The sequence below is a fragment of the Pectinophora gossypiella genome, chromosome 9, assembly GCF_024362695.1.
Source record: "Pectinophora gossypiella chromosome 9, ilPecGoss1.1, whole genome shotgun sequence".
In the NCBI taxonomy this organism is placed as follows: domain Eukaryota; kingdom Metazoa; phylum Arthropoda; class Insecta; order Lepidoptera; family Gelechiidae; genus Pectinophora; species Pectinophora gossypiella.
The window spans coordinates 8,312,460-8,330,572 of NC_065412.1; the positions used below are offsets into that span (position 1 = coordinate 8,312,460).

Below are 18,113 nucleotides of genomic sequence, written 5' to 3' on the forward strand. Positions count from 1 at the left end.
ATTCAGACATTTTTTTTGGTTGGGCGTTAATAATGTAGAGGTTTGTAGGTACCTAGTTATTTACAAATGAAAGGCTAAATATTTTTCGCAGGTTCGAATCCAGCACAGGCCTAAACTAATGATTATAGAATTTGTTTACGAATTCATGTTTGCATCATAAATGTTTATCACGTGCTCCGCGTTGAAGTAAAACATCGTGAGGAACCCCATATCCCCGATTGGAACTGGTTGGAAGGACAGACAGGCGCACTCGCTTCTGTAAGAAACCGGACCTGTCCAATCTTCAAGTTCGGTAAGCGGACCCTGTGAAAACGGGATGATGATGACATTTAAAAATGAATTATACATTTTTGAACCTTACCCCCTGATACCTACTTAGATACTTAAATACTCCTTACACCAAAATATAGTAGTGCTTTTCGTGAAGAAATGCATTCAGTACTCGTAGGTACTTTCTTCAATCTAAATTCAGAGGAATCCAGAATGTTTTCATCGTTTTAATAACATTCTCTGTAAAAAAGTTTATGTCAGAGGGTCCACATATCTCGACAAAATTTGCATATTATTATGCTTTTAAGGAAAAGCTACATCTTTCCTTTCACCCTGTTTCCCATTTCTGGCAGTAATATTCTTTGGTAGATAAAATTATCTTATCTCTGCATGTCTCAGTTTATATTGTTAGGAAACAAATAAAGGGGAGTTGTCGAAATTGTGTCTCCTAAAATATATTTTTAATTCCATTCTCGGGAAAAGAGTTTATTGCACTGTTTAGAGGTACGAGTGCCTTTTGTATTATGTTACTATGTTAGTGGAGGACAGTGAATAGAAGGGCGAAGTACCTATTCCTAGCCCCGACGTACTTCTGAGCGGTTTCTCAAAGTTTGTGGACATGTTTCAGTTTCTATTGATCTGGCGAAACTTGTGGCCAGTTGTTGCAAAGTGACGGCTCAAAAAACCTTGAAAGAAGCTTTGAAAGTCGGCAATAACTTCGAAAGAGCTTTGTTTCGACGTTTTATTTGAAAGGGTGCAAATGGCTCAGATCATTATAATGTGGATATCGATTTTAGATATTTTTCACGTTTCTAAATGTAGATTTGCGTACAGGTTTACGTGCTTGGCTGATAATATTAATAAAACCGTAAGCTTTTAAAAACCCTACTAATCTACCTTTACATAAACTTACGAAAAAAGTCATAGTTTCATCAGTTTTAATTATGTACAGCCGGGGCCGTGCTGTAGGCTACCGACGGGGTCACAGGTGGTGGATAGTGAGTGGCCTCTATATATAGAGGTCAGCTGCGAATTAAATAAGCAGTCCCCAACCAATCAGCGGGGGAGACGGCCTCCTAGCATTGGTTTGCAACCGTCTAGGAGAAGGAAAACTCCGAAATTAAACCCGGAATTGGCGACTCCGTTAGGCGTAAGTAAGGTCTAACCTGAAATATGCGGCAGTCACCTGCAACCGACCTGGCTCCGCACGTATTGGCTTGCCTTTCCTGCGGATCCAGCCAGTGAAGTCGAGAGGATGGCGCAGGTTCTGGGCAACCCTGCGTCATCAAACTGCGTCCCAGGCGATGCAGCGTCTGTGGAGAGGGTACTTCACCCACGTCAGCTGAGCTGCGTGGAAAACAACACGGGGAGTGGCAGTGACCGGTTATAAGCCCGCACGTATAGGCGTAAGTGCGGACGCCAGGGGTCACTCTCGACAGTGGGAGGGTCCATCGCAGACCCACTGACCAGTTACCGCCCGCTTCAGCTGGGCAGCCCCCGGCCAATTAGGTACTGGTCCGCCTCGGCATTGACTGTTCCTTTGGGGTGTGAGGAACAACCAGGTTTTTCCTGTATGTTGATGCTGCGCTTGTTACACCTGGCACTAAGAAAAGCAAGAACAAACAACACGCTTACACTGCCCTGCGTTTTGGGACATGGAATGTCCGGACAATGCGGACAGGCTTCCCGGACACCAGTGGAAGCTCACAGTGTGCACAAGACCTGCGCAAAACATCAGTTATAGATCTGGAACTGGACAGACTTAATGTTAGTGTTGCTGCGCTCCAAGAGACTAGGCTACCGGATGAGGGTTCCGTACGGGAGAAAAATTTCACGTTCTTTTGGAAAGGCAAACCTTCTAGTGAAAATCGTGAATATGGCGTAGGATTCGCGGTTCGGAACGACCTCTTGAGCTCTATAGAGTGCCCTCGCGGGATTTCTGAGCGTTTAATGGTCCTGCGCCTTTCTACTACCTGCGGCTATGTCTCGATCATTTCCGCATACGCTCCAACGCTCAAGTCACCAGCCGAGTCCAAGAATGATTTTTACGACCAACTGTGCAGCACAATGAGTGAAATACGAGCGGGAGATCGCGTGTTAATTCTGGGCGACTTTAATGCCCGCGTGGGTCAAGACAACCTTGCTTGGCCAGACTGCCTAGGTAACCACGGCGTGGGTAAGCAGAATGAGAATGGCCAACGCCTTCTAGAATTGTGTTGTAAGTTCCAGCTGTGTGTTACCAACACTTACTTCAAGGGCAAATTGATGCGACGCGTCTCCTGGAAGCACCCTCGTTCTGGACATTGGCACCAATTGGACGTTGCTTTGGTAAAGAAAAAAGATCTAGGAGATGTTATCCACACAAGGTCCTTTCACAGCGCTGATTGTGACACTGATCACTCTCTTGTTATCTGCAAAATCCAACTTACGCCAAAGAAAATTCACTCTCGCAAGACTCCCGGGAGAAAGAAATTAAATCTTTCTAATACCATGATCGAAGAGCTAGTGAGTGATTTCAGTGAATTGGCGAGTCGAGTAGCAGAAACTTGGGACTCTGACGCCTCAGTGGACACAGAGTGGCAGTCCATCAAGTCACTTCTGACTTCAGTTGCTGGCAAAGTTTTTGGGTACGAAACATCCAAATCTATCGACTGGTTTGCAGAAAATGCAAGTCATCTGACGCCTCTTCTAGATACCAAACGTCAAGCTGCCTTAAACCATCGGCTAAATCCTTGCGCTGCAACAAAAGCTGAGCTCCAAACGGCTAAGTCCACCCTACAGCGAGTAAGTCGCCAGTGCGCAAATGACTTTTGGCTGAATCTGTGCGAGAACATCCAAAGCTGCGCAGCCGTTGGAAACTTGGCGGGTGTTTTTGCTGGCATAAAAAAAGCCATCGGACCTCTGCCGAAGAAAACAGCTCCTTTAAAAGAACTTGACGGTTCAATTATAACAGACGGCGACCGCCAATTGGACCGTTGGGTGGAGCATTATACTCACCTCTACTCGTGCCCAGTCAGTATCGAGCCCGAAGCTGTGGATGCTATCCCTGAACTGGAAACTTGGGACGAGTTAGATGAGCTTCCTACCCCGAGAGAGCTGCACAAAGCCGTCAAATTGCTGAAAAACGGTAAGAGTCCCGGTGATGACGGAATTTCTGCGGAACTACTTAAGATTGAGTGCCTGCATCCCATACTGCACAATTTCTTAGGAAAATGTTGGGAGCACGAACGTTTTCCACAGGACATGCGTGATGCAAATATTATCACGTTGTACAAGGGAAAAGGAGACCGCGGTGATTGCAATAACTACCGCGGCATTTCCCTTCTCAGCATCGTCGGCAAGTTGTTTGCGAGGGTCATACTGGCTAGACTCCAGCAACTTGCTGAGCGCGTGTACCCTGAGGCGCAGTGTGGATTCCGTTCCGGAAGATCTACGACGGATATGATATTTACTTTACGCCAGCTGCAGGAAAAGTCTCGTGAACAGAATAGCCCCCTGGTGATAGCTTTTGTAGATCTGAACAAAGCCTTTGATACTGTTAGTCGGGAGGGTCTTTACACGGTACTCAGTAAGATAGGATGTCCCCCGAAACTTTTGAATCTGATCAGGTCCTTTCACGATGGCATGCAAGGTGCCGTTGTTTACGACGGCAAGACATCTGCTTTGTTTGACATGCGGAGGGGTGTGCGGCAGGGTTGCGTTTTGGCACCGACACTTTTTGGTATCTTTTTCTCCCTGCTTCTGAAAGTAGCTTTTGGGGATTTAGTCCAGGGTGTACACCTACATACGAGAGCAGACGGGAAACTTTTTAACTCCTCCCTACTAAGGTCTCGTACTAAACGCGAAGACTTACATATCGACTCACTGCTCTTTGCCGACGATGCCGCTTTTATTGCCAAGACTCCGCAAGAATTGCAGGTTCTTATGGACAAATTCGCGCGTGCCTGTTCCCTCTTTTCCATGTCCATTAATGCCAAAAAGACAGTCGTTCTGGCACAGGGCTACAACCAGAAACCGACAATCCTGTTGGATGGTGCGCCTCTTGATGTAGTCGACCAATTTTGTTACCTCGGCTCGACTATATCAAGCAATCTGTCGCTGGATTTGGAAATTGGTAGTCGACTGGGAAGGGCGGCTACGACGTTCGGGAGGCTTAATGCACGAGTGTGGAGTAACAACCATCTTACAACGAGGACCAAGATATTAGTTTATCAAACTTGTGTCTTAAGCACACTCTTGTATGGAGCTGAAACCTGGACATCGTATGCAAAGCAGGAAAGACGGTTGAACGGTTTCCATATGCGCTGTCTTCGCAGCATATTAAACATCACTTGGCAAGACAGGGTTACGAACGAGAGAGTGTTGCAAATTGCACAGCTTCCCAGTATCACCGCGATGCTTAAACAGCGAAGATTGCGGTGGCTGGGGCATGTGCATCGAATGGACGCCACTCGCTTACCACGACGTACCCTGTTGAGCGAAGTTGCCTTTGCAAAAAGAAAGGTGGGAAGGCCGTTGTTGCGATTTAAAGACTGCACAAAGCGTGACATGCTTGCTTTTAAGATCAGCCCCGATAAATGGGAGGACCTGGCCAGTGACCGGAATAAGTGGAGGACGTCTTTGGCCGATGGGTGCAAAGCACACGATAAAACCTGGTTCCAGATTCTGGCCGACAAGCGCGAGAGGCGACACAGAAATGAAAGGGCTGATTTACCACCTGTGCCGTCTAATAACCCTCAACTACAATGCCAGTCGTGCGGCCGCTACTGTCGCTCTCGCATCGGACTTTACAGCCATTTTAAAAGCTGCCACAGAAACGCTGTTTGAATCATCTGATAAAGATGTAAAGGCCTGTGATGATGATGAATTATGTACAATTTCATAATGAACTTAGGAACAAGTTTCCGTAAATGTTTTCCAGGAATACGAAAGAAAGCGTTAAAGTAATACGATATTGGAACTTATTCATTTCCTGATGCAAATAGCCGGTGTTGTAGCGCATACAGTTACTGTTTCCATAGAAGTAAACATTTTCGTCACGAACAAATCCTTGTTATTTCCTTTCAACTACACATACGCCTTGGTTGGAATTGTATTCAGAGAAATATTATCTTCCTTGAGTTTCTTGTTCCCTAGTAAAATGGCTGAATGATAAGCAGAATACATTCGTCCAAGTATTTTATTTCACTCTCATTTTCGGGATTCATTCGTAATATGGAATGGCTTCCTTCTTTAACATAAGCTCACGATATTCCCAATTGGTTTAGTCAGAGGTACATCCATCGCAAGATGAACTGAGTATCCACGCTTCACCGAGCTTACTGTTAGACCAACGTGATAGGTTCGCCGTATTTAATGGTCCCCATTGGTTTTCGTTGTTTTATTTTCTATGAATAACACTATGAATATATTCATATTCATATGTATGAATAGGATACACGCGTGGGCCTGATATTTTATTTTCACACCACTTCCAAGGGTTTCAGTTCTAGAGTAAAGAAAAAATAAAGATTTAGAGTTCAACTGTTTATCACCCCGACTATGTCGTATAAAAACTGGTTAAAACCGACTGAAGGATGGTGATGTCTTCTCTAACACGATACACTACTTATGAGCGATGATCTTCTTTTATTCTCGTGTGGGTTGTGTGATTAATGAATGACCGACTCCATCAACCCCTGGTGTCAGGGAACCTAAAAAAGTTACTATAAAGCTGGTAGAGGCCTCTGACATAGCTCGTGTAACGAATACATAGGCACTTACTTAAGTAGATAGTAGCCAGGATCGATTGCTGTACGTTAAGAATAGATCATCTTACTTTTGGACTGCAATGTCCAAATCCAAACTAGGGGTCACAAAGTACCCAGAATCTACGAATCCTGAGCCTAACGCTCTACCATTGGACCATGGGGACCATACGTTTTATCGTACGCATTTCAGAACTGCGATGCCAGGTGCGTTTTTCGGTGACTTGTGGTTTTGCCCTTTTCGATACCAAGGCCGTGAGTTGTCTGTTGTGGGTATCTTCTTCACAGATAACGCAGTTCCAGTCATGGCGGGCTAGGCCCGAGGCCGAGGCCGGTAAATTCCTAGCCTGGCCCGTTCTACGGTCGGGTATTAATTCAACCACGATGCTAATTAATCTTCTGTACAGACGCTTCGTGGCCACCACTCCCAAACCCAGCTGACATGACTTATATTGCATAAATCCTTGATGCCCTTTATCTGCATCTACATAAATCTGTCTGCTCTACTATGTTTATGCGCCGAAGTCTGTACAAGATTTGTCTTCAGAAGAAGTTGTAACTGTTTTTGACGTTATAGAAGATTAGTGTCATGGCTAGTAGAATATGTGGATGATCTATGCGAAGGAAGTTGAGTTTAAGAAATATACGTTTTCGAAATTATTCTTATTGTTTTTGTATTATTTTTTTACCCTTGATGTGTTTGCTCTTGGCCCCAGACTTGCTGGAAGGCATGAAAAAAAATGAATAGTAGGTGGAGCAGTGTGGTGGAATATGCTCAATACCATCTTCGGTTCAATAAGGGGAGGCGTGTGTCCAACAGTAGGATTTAATATAGGTTGTTTATGTATGACTATTATTGTACAGTCATGAGCAATATAATGTACCCACTTTAGGACTCTGTCGCACTAACATATTTGTCATTTAGTGAGACTAACAGTTCAATTTGTCAAAAAAGTTAATGTGACATGGTACCAAAGTGTATACATGTTAATGCTCGTGACTGTACCTATCTAGCTTAAAATTATTTCTACTATCACAGCTGCCACGTTATTTCACTTTTAGTTACTAGTACCTATAAGTATATAATAATGTCTCAGACCTTGAGAAGTCTAGCCAGTCTAGGTATAGACTATACAGACAGCAAGGCGACATCTCATTGGGATGCAAATCACATTATACTGGAACCATTTAAAACAATTAGGGTACTCCTGACTCACCCATCAACGCCTAGGCTTGCGAATGTGTTACTATCTAAACCACCGCAGTCTTGCATAGTGATGTGTGTCACGTTGAAAATAATAAGATTATGAAGCGCGAACTCTCTGATTCTTCTCATTAGACTGCGTGGTCTAGTCAAATCACTATACGTACTTAGTTTGCAGGCTGAGTCATCTGCTCATCGGAAAGTTAAATGATTCTGAATAGGCTTAAAGGCGTTGGAACCGGTTACGTTTTACTTAATTATTTTAAAAAGGTGCTTTAGGAAAACATAACGTAAGCTCACGACTACAACCCAATTGTCAGAGATAGCCGAGTCAATTGCCGAGCTTTCTGTTACTCCAACGTGATGGCTGGTGAGCCGTATCGCCGTTTATGATAGGGTTTAGGAAAACTGAGGCCGCAATATTGTTCTTAGTTTATATTGCATATCACTGTCTGTTTTCTCTTTTTAATCCCACTGCTGTCAATCTTGTTTGCGTTCCCAATCCTACATAAACATAACATACATAAACAGCCTACACACGTCCCACTGCTGGGAGGCCGCCCCTCAATCAACCTTAGGAGGTATGGAGCATACTTCACCACGCTGCTCCATTGCGGGTTGGTGGAGGTGTTTGGGCTAGTAGCCCGGGACCAACGGCTTCGCGTGCCTTCCGAAGCACGGAATCATCTTACTTTTTCGGACAATCAGGTGATTCAAGCCTGCAATGTCATTACCAAACAAAGGACAGTCTCACAAAGTGATTTCGACAATGTCCCCATCGGGAATCGAACCCGGATGTCCAGAGAATGGAGAAAAGATATGGAGATTTGGAGGTTGTGCATTCCTAATCTTACAAATACTAAAACAAGATTAGCTATAGATTTCTGTAAGTTCCGAAATACGGATAATCCGCGGAATAATCTTACTAGCTTTATGATACCGAGTGTATAATATGACGATAATCGATTGTACCGTCACGATTTATACAGGTTAATTGTTGTTCAATAGTCTCGGCCACATTTAATAGTCAACGGTTGTCAAAATGATGGACTAATGGTAGGGTAACCTGTCATTCATTATCATCACATAAGGTTTCACACACTCAAATGTCAACGAGGCATTTTCTTTCGTAAACCTCTCACACTCCGTGGTCCAGTAGTTGAGCGTTGTGCTCACGATCCGGAGGTCTCGGGTTCAAATCTCGGTGGGGAAAAATCACAAATTACCTAGTTTGGTTAGGATAATACAGTGTGTTTTATAAATTTTATGCCGGTCCCTTTCCTTTTCGGCGAGTTAGAAAATGACAGGTATAGCATAAAATAAAATTATATGGTGTGTATTGAAATCAGCACCAATGTTTGACTAGCAGTTAAGTTCATCTGCATACACAATCGTTATATTAACTGCAAGCGGTCAGTTGTAGTCGATATTGACTGCTTTCAGTCCACTACATAACTCCAGCCTAAAGATATATGAAGACACGACTGCATCTGATAAAATTGTGATCAAACACTAACTTAATCCTAAATGTAAAAGTAGGTAACAATAAGTATTCGAAAATGCGGGCGAAATCACGGAAATTACATAGTTGTTTATGAATGAATTCACGCCGTATCGTATGTCAAGTGGCATGGTGCCAGGGTCACGGGAAATTAACAATGATTTTTATATGAAAAGAATAATCCGTGGGCGTCCCTTTACTACTGTCCTCGCAACGTTTTCGATTATGTTTTTCTACTACAAATTGCTACACAACAGAGTTTCTTTTTAACAAATTAATTGAGTTTGTCGTGTAAATATCATTCTTGTAATAGTACAGTGCAAACTAAATTAATCTTATCGTAATCTAAATAATAATGGTGAAAACAACCTGCGATTTTTTTTATTAAAATTTTTAGCATAACACCTAAAGATATTATTAACATATTGTAAATTTCTAAAATAACGTCGTATTTAGTTATAATTTTATTTAAAAAAATTGGTTCGAAAATAAATTAAATAGATTATTTGCTTCAAGCATTTATTAAAAAGTAGGACACTCAGGAAATTATTTTGAGGGAGCTTTTTATGGCGAGGTCAGCAATTCATTTCCTATCATCTTACTGTCAATCTTATTAAGTGAGTCAATTCATCTAAGGGCAGTACAAGTAAATTTTAAAGTAAGTACTTATTCATTTTATTATTTATTTACGTTTTATGATGAAATCAGACTGGAGTAAGAAAATAAACTTTGGGAGTTTGAAAATTATAATAAAATATATTGTTTATTCATCGTAATTGTAAAGGTATCACACGATAACACTGACCATTGTGTTTTCAATTTCTATTTTGTGTGTTTTTAATATAGATGTAAACTTTAAATGTAACTTCTATAGAGTATCGTACTGTCGACTGAAGATCGAAGTGGACTAAAAGTTTGTAGCAGTCGCTCGGCGAGCTTTGAGATGAGTTAGGTATGTTCGGAATTTATTTGCTTTACCAAACAAAAAAATGTTATTTAAAGTTTTGAATTTTCTTAATATAAATTTCCAAATTCAAATTTAAAATTTTAATGAAACTTGTGTTTTGATGAACAGAAATTTGGCAGTATTTCGTTTTTTTTTTTAAGATAAGCATTATACCTAATCTAATGTTCGTGATGATATCGTCTGGAGTGGAAAGCTCTGTGGCCGTTACAGTAGACGACGCAACGTAGAGTTTATTTTGAGATATTTGCCCTAGTTTATTCTCGGCCCTTCCTGTCTCGAACGACGTGCGAATTTAAGGGCGCCTCTAAATGCGACTTTAATATACCACTCCATTATTATTGTTTGACATTTTATTGCCAACACCCATCTATTTTGATAGTCAAGTTGAAAGTTCATTCCGTATTCTCAAAGTTGTTGACACTATGCTTGATTTTCTATGTCGTTTTACCGTAATGTCTCTATAATCGGCGCATCTTATGCATAGTAAATAAGAATTTTTGGCATGTAATAATATTATAATGATTAAATAAGGCTATCGAAATGCTTGACATTATTTCTGAAACTTTGACATTTTGTAAAGCATTATAATGCACTGTAGCGCCGCTTTGTAAAGTAAATGTCACAGTAAATGGACACACCGTCATATTCAAAGACCGGAAGGAAATAAAATGTGTCTGTGTGACGAAACAGTACCGCAGACAGCACCTAACTTCTAGAGAAGTAGTGACTCAACTATTCTGTGTGAAAGTCAATGCCCTTCCGACATCCACCAACAAAATGATGTGTTAGATGTAGACGTCATTAATTATTGTCATAGAAATAAACTATTACGGTGACAATACATGGCGTGTTTCCATTATTTTCCATTTTCCGGAGCGCAGTGGCGCGTTATCAGTGCAAGCGCGCGCGGCAGTCGGTCCGCGACCGCCGTCCCTGGCGCACGTACGCGCCTCTCGCTCATTTTCCGAACGTTTCCCGGCATTTCCGCGCGCCACCCCGCCACCCCGCACTGCCACCCCGACAAATGTCATCTTGATTCAACCCCACGGTGTGTATAAAAACAATCAGTGGATCTAGTGATAGGGATAAGTTAATCCAGTTAATGATAATTTAAAGTGTCGGCATAACCCGTGTGTGGTGCGCGTGATCAGAATACGGAGCCGAGGGATATATTATTGTTTTTACTGACGTAAGTGTGGTGCAGCGATATAAAGGGATCAGTTAATGAATTGGCCGCAGGCCGCGGTCTCTAGTCGTGTTTGAGTTTGAGATTAACATAGATAACTAATGTCGAAGGTCGCGATTGTATTGTTTATCTTTTATCGTCACTTTTATTTTTACTACTGGGTACCTATTATCTCTGTCAACCGCATCTTTATACCGATAAATATTTCATATTAAGTATTTCTATGACTTCTTTTGATGTCCGTGATTGTTCTTTAGACACATTCCAGAGAGGTTGGATTCGATCCGGCAGTCGTGTTAACATGCTGATGTGATGTAAATAGCCCGTTTATTTTAATGAAATGTGCTTGATTAGCAACTAAATTACGTTAATTTGTAACCTTCGCTCGGAAAGCGAGCGTGGTAGATAACATGCCAAGTTCTCGTACGCAAGCAGATTATCTAAACAAATAAACCACGAATTTGAACGACGTTTCCTTTGGTTGTTTAACCGTTAACTCTACATAGATCCTAACTGATAATTATATTCTCAGTTTAAAAGTAACTGTTTATTCCGAGACTGCTAATTATTACTTCTGATAGTAGGTACCTATCTACCAACCTAATAAATAATACACAGTCATAACCGTAAATAATGTTGTGACAAATTATAATTACTTACCGCGAGCTGATCATCATTACTGCGCGTTGGTTATTCAGCTCTGACATTCACCTATATTTTATGGATTTCTATACCAAGGTTGGAATGACATCTGTGTAAACTGGTTGTCGTTATAAATTCGCAAGCGAAGTCACAATTTATTACTATTCGATACTATGAAATACGTTGCAATAGCCGAGAATTACAATACGAGCTTTTAATATATCAATAATAATTTATCTTACGTTCGAATTTAATAACTGTTTTATTAATAACAACTAGTAACTGTACGTACTTACAATGGCTACTGTAAATTACAATATTTTTTTTTCTATTACCTATAATACAATAAGTAAAACTCATTATTATATTTAATATTTTATAATGAGTTTTACTTATTATAGGTAGGTAGTATATTTGCTTCCGATAGATTGACCGAGTTTCATAAGTTGATACATTAATTGTATTGATGTCAATATATCACGATAACGTGTTACTCAGTGTGTAAGTGTGTTAATGAATATATGATAAATGGAACAAAAATATTACTTAAATTAAAAATAATTATACGTGTGTAAGGTTCGATGTATTGTTACCTATTAATTAATAATATTTTAACAGTCTCCGTGGTGTAGTGGTTAGAGCGTTAGGCTCACGATTTGGAGGTCCGGGTTCGATTCCCGTTGGTCCCGGCTATTAGCCGTAAAAACACTTCCACTAACCCGCAGTGGAGCAGCGTGGTGGAGTATGCTCCATACCCCCTCCGGTTGATTGAGGGGAGGACTGTGCCATGCAGTGGGACGTATATAGGCAGTTTATGTAATTAATAATATTTAACGTAAAGACAATATTAAAATCTCCAAGTTTAAAAATAAAGAACTAAACATCAATAAACCTACAATGCAGAGAGTCAATCCAAAATATTAAAAATAAACATCTTTATTGGAGTAATTTATTGGAAATAATAAAACTTTACTGTTATACAGAAAGAGAACCCCCATGGGGTGAGAGCCTCCAGCGCTCCCCATTTGTCCAGCCAAGTAGTTAATGCCACGCAAGTTTAGAATAAGTCACGTCAAAAAAATGCAGCCCATCCTATGTAGATCAATTTTAGTATCTAAACCGTTTACTCTAAATTTTGTGAACCATTAAAAAAAAAGGTTTGAAAACTCTGACAAGGGTGTTGCCTCCTGGCTCAGAAGCTCTACACTCACAGTCAAATCAGTCCCACAGTCAGTCTGACTGTTGTAGAGTAGACATTATGGTAGATAACGGTCAATATCAAGACTCAACTGTGATAGGTATCAGTATAAGTTGTTTTTGTTATACTAAACTTATAAACACAATGATTCTTTGACAACTCTAGCAGAACAGTGTTGCTTGTTTTAAAAGCTGCCTTAAGTGCAAGCCCTGGTACAAATAGCGTCATAAATGTGTCATAAATACTAAACATGTCATCACTGTGGGTAGTTTTATACCTGAGATAAAACTAGCCGTAGGCGGAGATCAGATGCAATTGAAATAAAGCGACTGCGATTGTTCACTAGGTCACGGTCGCTTTAACAAGATAACCATCTAGATTGTGTTATCCACGATACATACTGACAAACATAAAATCATCATATTTCCCACTGGAATAAATATATTTAACAGTTATAGTTTTTGTAAGGAACCTTACCGAATATTGTTAACACATACATGCACAGAGCTTCAAGATGCGAGCGGCTAAAATCACTTGAAATTGACACATCAATCTCCAGATATCTCCATACATTTTTCACACATGTTTTCTTGTAAAACTTTACGATGCTACTCGGCTCCAATATCACAATACAACGCTCACACAACTGTATTTTGCATTATGATTGAAATCTCTCCTTAAACCGTGTGATATATATTCGAGCTCAAAGCCTATCGTTGTCAGAGTGTAACATAACATAGCATATATCATTACACATGTATCCCCGAAGGGGTAGGCAGAGGTAGTACATACACCAAATCCTCGCTAGCTATGTTTAAGTCCCATATAATAGGGGGCGAGCTTATTGGCATTTACCGGGCACAAATCCTGGAAACCACGTGATATGAATTATCTATGATCCCAACATGAATTCTACAAACCTATAAAGTCAAGTTCACGATTTCAATAATACACAATTTGCATGGTCGTCTTTTAAGTCCTGGAACGTTTTTAGTGGTCCCTCACTGGATGCAATATCATCATTTTAGTCCACATCTACTACATATCCGGGATGACAAGCAGTATAATCAATTCTTGCCCTTATCTCAATTTTGTTTTTTGTCCAAATTGCATTATAATTAAAGTCTATGATTGCGATTCAATTAGACTGGTTTTTCCCTTCGCATTAGGTCAAACAAGCAGGTGCTTCTGTATAAAACCGGACCTGTAAAATCTTCAGGTTAGGTACGCGGAGATAACGCTACAAATATGATGATTACGATTGTGAACAGATTTAGACATCTGTATCTTGAAAAGCTTCTCGAAATCCTATTTGTGAACCTTCCTTTTTAATAGGTCTTTTTATATCACAAATAGTAAGTACGCTGAACACGTAGGTAAACCTATTTATACATTTATAACTTGAATATAAATACTGAGAGCGGGATTTCAGGATTTAAATAATAATTCATATGTTCGAAAACATAAAACAGGGAATATAAACGCTCCTTTTTGTTTGCAGAATTCAACACTGAAATGATTACAGATTTTTGTAGTAAAATACACTACCTATTTAATTTAAATATTACGTATTTACCCAAAAAAATATTCTGACTTCTTGTGACATGATTTTATCAACACCTTTGAAATATTTATGTAGATATGCCTTTTACATTTTGTGTACTGACCATTTTATGATGTGTTTACATTGGAATGTGTGAAATGGGTTCAAAGACGAATGAATGTTGATAAACATGAGGAAGAATGGCTAATTATATTGAAACTGATAGTCTCTGAACTACATTATCTATAGGTGCATTTATACACTCTGTATCATATATGGCTTTAACAATATCAACACAAACAGTAAAAAGATTAATTAATAGTAAGAAATATTAGTACCAGCAGTGGGCGTCATACGGCTGATGATGATCAAATCAAATCAAATCAAATCAAATATACTTTATTGCACAGAACTAAAATTTCAACAATCAGACATAACACATGAAAACAGTACAATTTGGGCGGCCTTATGATGATGATGATTAGTACCTATAAGTTACATTTAGGTGCTACCTTAATATTGAAACGGAAGAAAAGTATGATAAAGTACATCATTTTACGATCTAACCTAGACTCCTAGACCGTTCTAGTTTAGTTAAAATCTAACTAAATTGTAGTCTAGAATGTTATTTTTTCATCTAGGCTTTTTACAAAATGTTCCGCCTCCACATCTTAAGATTTAGTCTGAAGTGATTAATCTAGTAGTTGGTTGTGGTTAGTGGTTAATACCAACGGCCTCCGTGGTCTAATGGTTAGTTGGTCTCTCGATCTGGCGGTCCCGGGTTTGATTCCCTGTAGGGAACTATCACAAAAACCACTTTATGATCCATAGTTTCGTTAGGACATTGCTGATGATCCGATTGTCTAAAAGTAAGATGATCTAAGATGATGGCTACTATTTATTTACGTACCTATGTAGTCGTTTCATGGGCCATGATAGCCTGGCCTTGGGGAGGAAATAGCATCCCTGACACCAGGTTGATGAGGTCGGTTAATGACATCACAATCTACACGATAGAAGAAACATAATACTAAGCCCAAAGGGAATTTATACGAAGCGTTCTTCTCGGCTATGTATACCACCAGGGTATGAGTATTTGTAAGAGTAAACAAAAGTTCAAAATATTCAACATTACAAATGAGCAGCAATTTTAGTAACATGCTTAAAATACATCGTAGCGATATAATGCCAGCAAACCTTGAGTACCTACCTACTTTGTTCGCTCGGACGATAATAAGACTCAAATGCTCACTTTACCCCCGGGTTACAATTTCACGAATTATAATTATACGCTTCATTTAGCTGAACAATTTGCAAAGGCACCCAGGCTTTCACTCCTGACTTGGTTCCATACTGTGCAGGAAATATGTTATGAATTATAGCTACTTTACACGCTAAAGGATAATGCTTAGAAAATAAATCAAGATCTTGAGCGTTCGGTGTCATCAGAGTACACAATTCCGTGAAATCCCGAGCCATTTAAAGGTCCACAGTAAACACACTAGACAAGTACGCGTCGATACCACTTGGGTCAGGGCCAACCCGCCCTGCGGCGACTTCAGCCAGATTACTACGATAATCTCCACTTACGACCATTCTACTCGCTAATTTGTACTTACCTTGAATCTACTTCTTATTGCCTTAATCAATCGGATGTCGACGGCTCCATAAACTAGGTCGTTTGATGGTTTGACGATAGCAGTTGCGCAAGTACCATTTGATGCGGCAGAAACAGTAGGAGTCGATTTCGTATTAAGGTATTCGGTATCGGCTGTAGGTGTGAGGTTAGAGGTTAAAAAATGTCGAAACGAAAGCCCTTCTAATCAGCCGGTATTCTTTGAGGGTCTGTAATCTACTCTATTACCACCATGAAATGGGGGAATCAATTGCCACGCTTTGCTCTTGGATCGCATTTTCTTAGGTCAAGTACGTAATTCGACGGTTAAACGACTCGTTAAATCTTAATACGGAACGTAATGTTAATAAAAATGATGCAGTAGGTAGGTATCTAGGGTAAAATTGCACTAGGCTATTCATTTAGGATCCATGGAAGTATAATTGATCTATTAATTATGTTATGTACCTACTTACACCTGTTTAAAATGATATCGTGCAAGCAGTTTAAAATCGCGTAAATAGATTCACAATTCAAATCAGTGCCGTTTCTCTTATGTGGTTCCTTTTATGGCGTATCCAACTATGTCATAACATGGAAGGCCGGAACCGGTATTTGCAACTTAGTACAAGCTCAACCTAAAGCAAATGTAGTAAAATTTGACGGAATTTGTGGAAAACGTGATGACAGCCAAGACACCAGCGTAGTTGCTATTTGACAATCAAATAAACAACCGAAGTTCAAAGGGTCAAAATTCAAATTAGTTTACAAAGTCATCAGAATAGAATTGTAGGAACTGTTTGAAAGTTGACGTAATTCCAGTGTGATTCAAAATCGTTGTTTTTAATAACTTTGGATGGAATTCAAACATTCAACTTTTATTTGAAACGTTAATAGTACAGGCGGCAACAATTACGAAACAACTACTAACTTCGTTGACCGCTCATAGGTGCTTTTCGCTTGGGAATGTCTGGTTGCGAAAAGTGGAAAATTCTATTGCGAACTCGTCAAACGTGGGAGAGGTTAAAAACTAGTTTGCGAGTTGTAATAAATTGGTTTTCCTTTTGTAATCAAATTTCTCTTAAAATAAATGTCACCTACGTAACTCTAATTATTATTATTAATAAACGTCGTGTGTATTGTTTAATAATTACATAATTATTCTAATATATTATTCCACTCTAAAGTACATTATGAAGCAGCTGACCAAACAGCAATAGATGCAAGTTTTCAACAAATAATACTTAGTTCGCACCGCGGTAACATCCTAGACTAAGTGAAGAATTTTTCTGGAAATTCCATTACCTATAAATGACTAGATTCTCCTCTATTTGCCTAACCGAGCTAATGACTCAGCTTCCATTCATTAGACCACAACGTTACATCATATTTTACCTTCATACTATAACTAGACTCTATGTTACCATTCATGGGCAATTATATCTTTGATTGCTTGCTAGTAGTAGGTCTTTAGTATGTTCTTGATTCTTTATACTTACTGATTTTATGCACGGTTACTTTAGATATAGATAGATCAATTGCTTGTAATTTGCTGATTCGTGTTGTGATAAAATTGCTAGATAAATACTACAGTTTCAACTATTTCCAAAAATACTTTTATCATGCTATTTGTTTCCTTTTGGGAGACTATAATGTTCTAAATTTTACCTTTGTATTAAGTTTTGTCACAAATGTTCTTAGCTCTACATTTGTTCAGCTGTATCGCTATTCAGAGCTAAAAACTTATGAAAACCTTCAAATATAATCCCGTTTAGGTAGGCAAGATGTCGCTGTGTCGCTCATATTGCAAAATTGGTAATCTATCTCGGTGAGATTTAGCTGCCTTGTATGGATTACGGTAAATTGCTCGCGAGATTTGTGGCTTTTCTCAACACTCGAACGATTTACGCCAATATGAATATATACGCCAGTTTAGCGTTCTCTGTTCCGTATGGATTTACAAAATTTATATTTTGCTCCAGATTATCGATATCAGTATTGGAATTTATGGAATATTTACCTTGTATATTACTGACATTAATATGTATCTGTAGTTTCTTTGACGTTGACTTACCTATTGTGCAAACTATGGCTGTGTCAGTACAAATAGTTTCATACAAGGTACAGCTCATAATATATTTTAATTTAGGTTCGATATCTATTTTTGCTCTAGCAAAGTTCAAAAGTTTTCGTCTACATATGATATCGCATCAATATCTGACCAAAGTAATCACTTACAA

At 39.5% G+C, this 18,113-nt stretch overlaps 1 protein-coding gene across 14 annotated transcripts in view; it reads left to right on the plus strand.

The window, feature by feature from the left end:
* The window catches only part of LOC126369484 (uncharacterized), a 156,668-nt gene that overhangs the window by 75,869 nt on the left and 62,686 nt on the right, over positions 1-18,113 (plus strand). The window contains exon 1 of one of the 14 annotated variants that reach the window (XM_050013914.1): positions 10,510-10,737. The exons of the other annotated variants lie outside the window; for them this stretch is intronic. The gene's annotated coding sequence lies outside the window, so the exon portion shown is untranslated. Of the gene's footprint in view, positions 1-10,509; positions 10,738-18,113 lie in introns of those variants that run through there. 14 annotated transcript variants of the gene reach the window in all.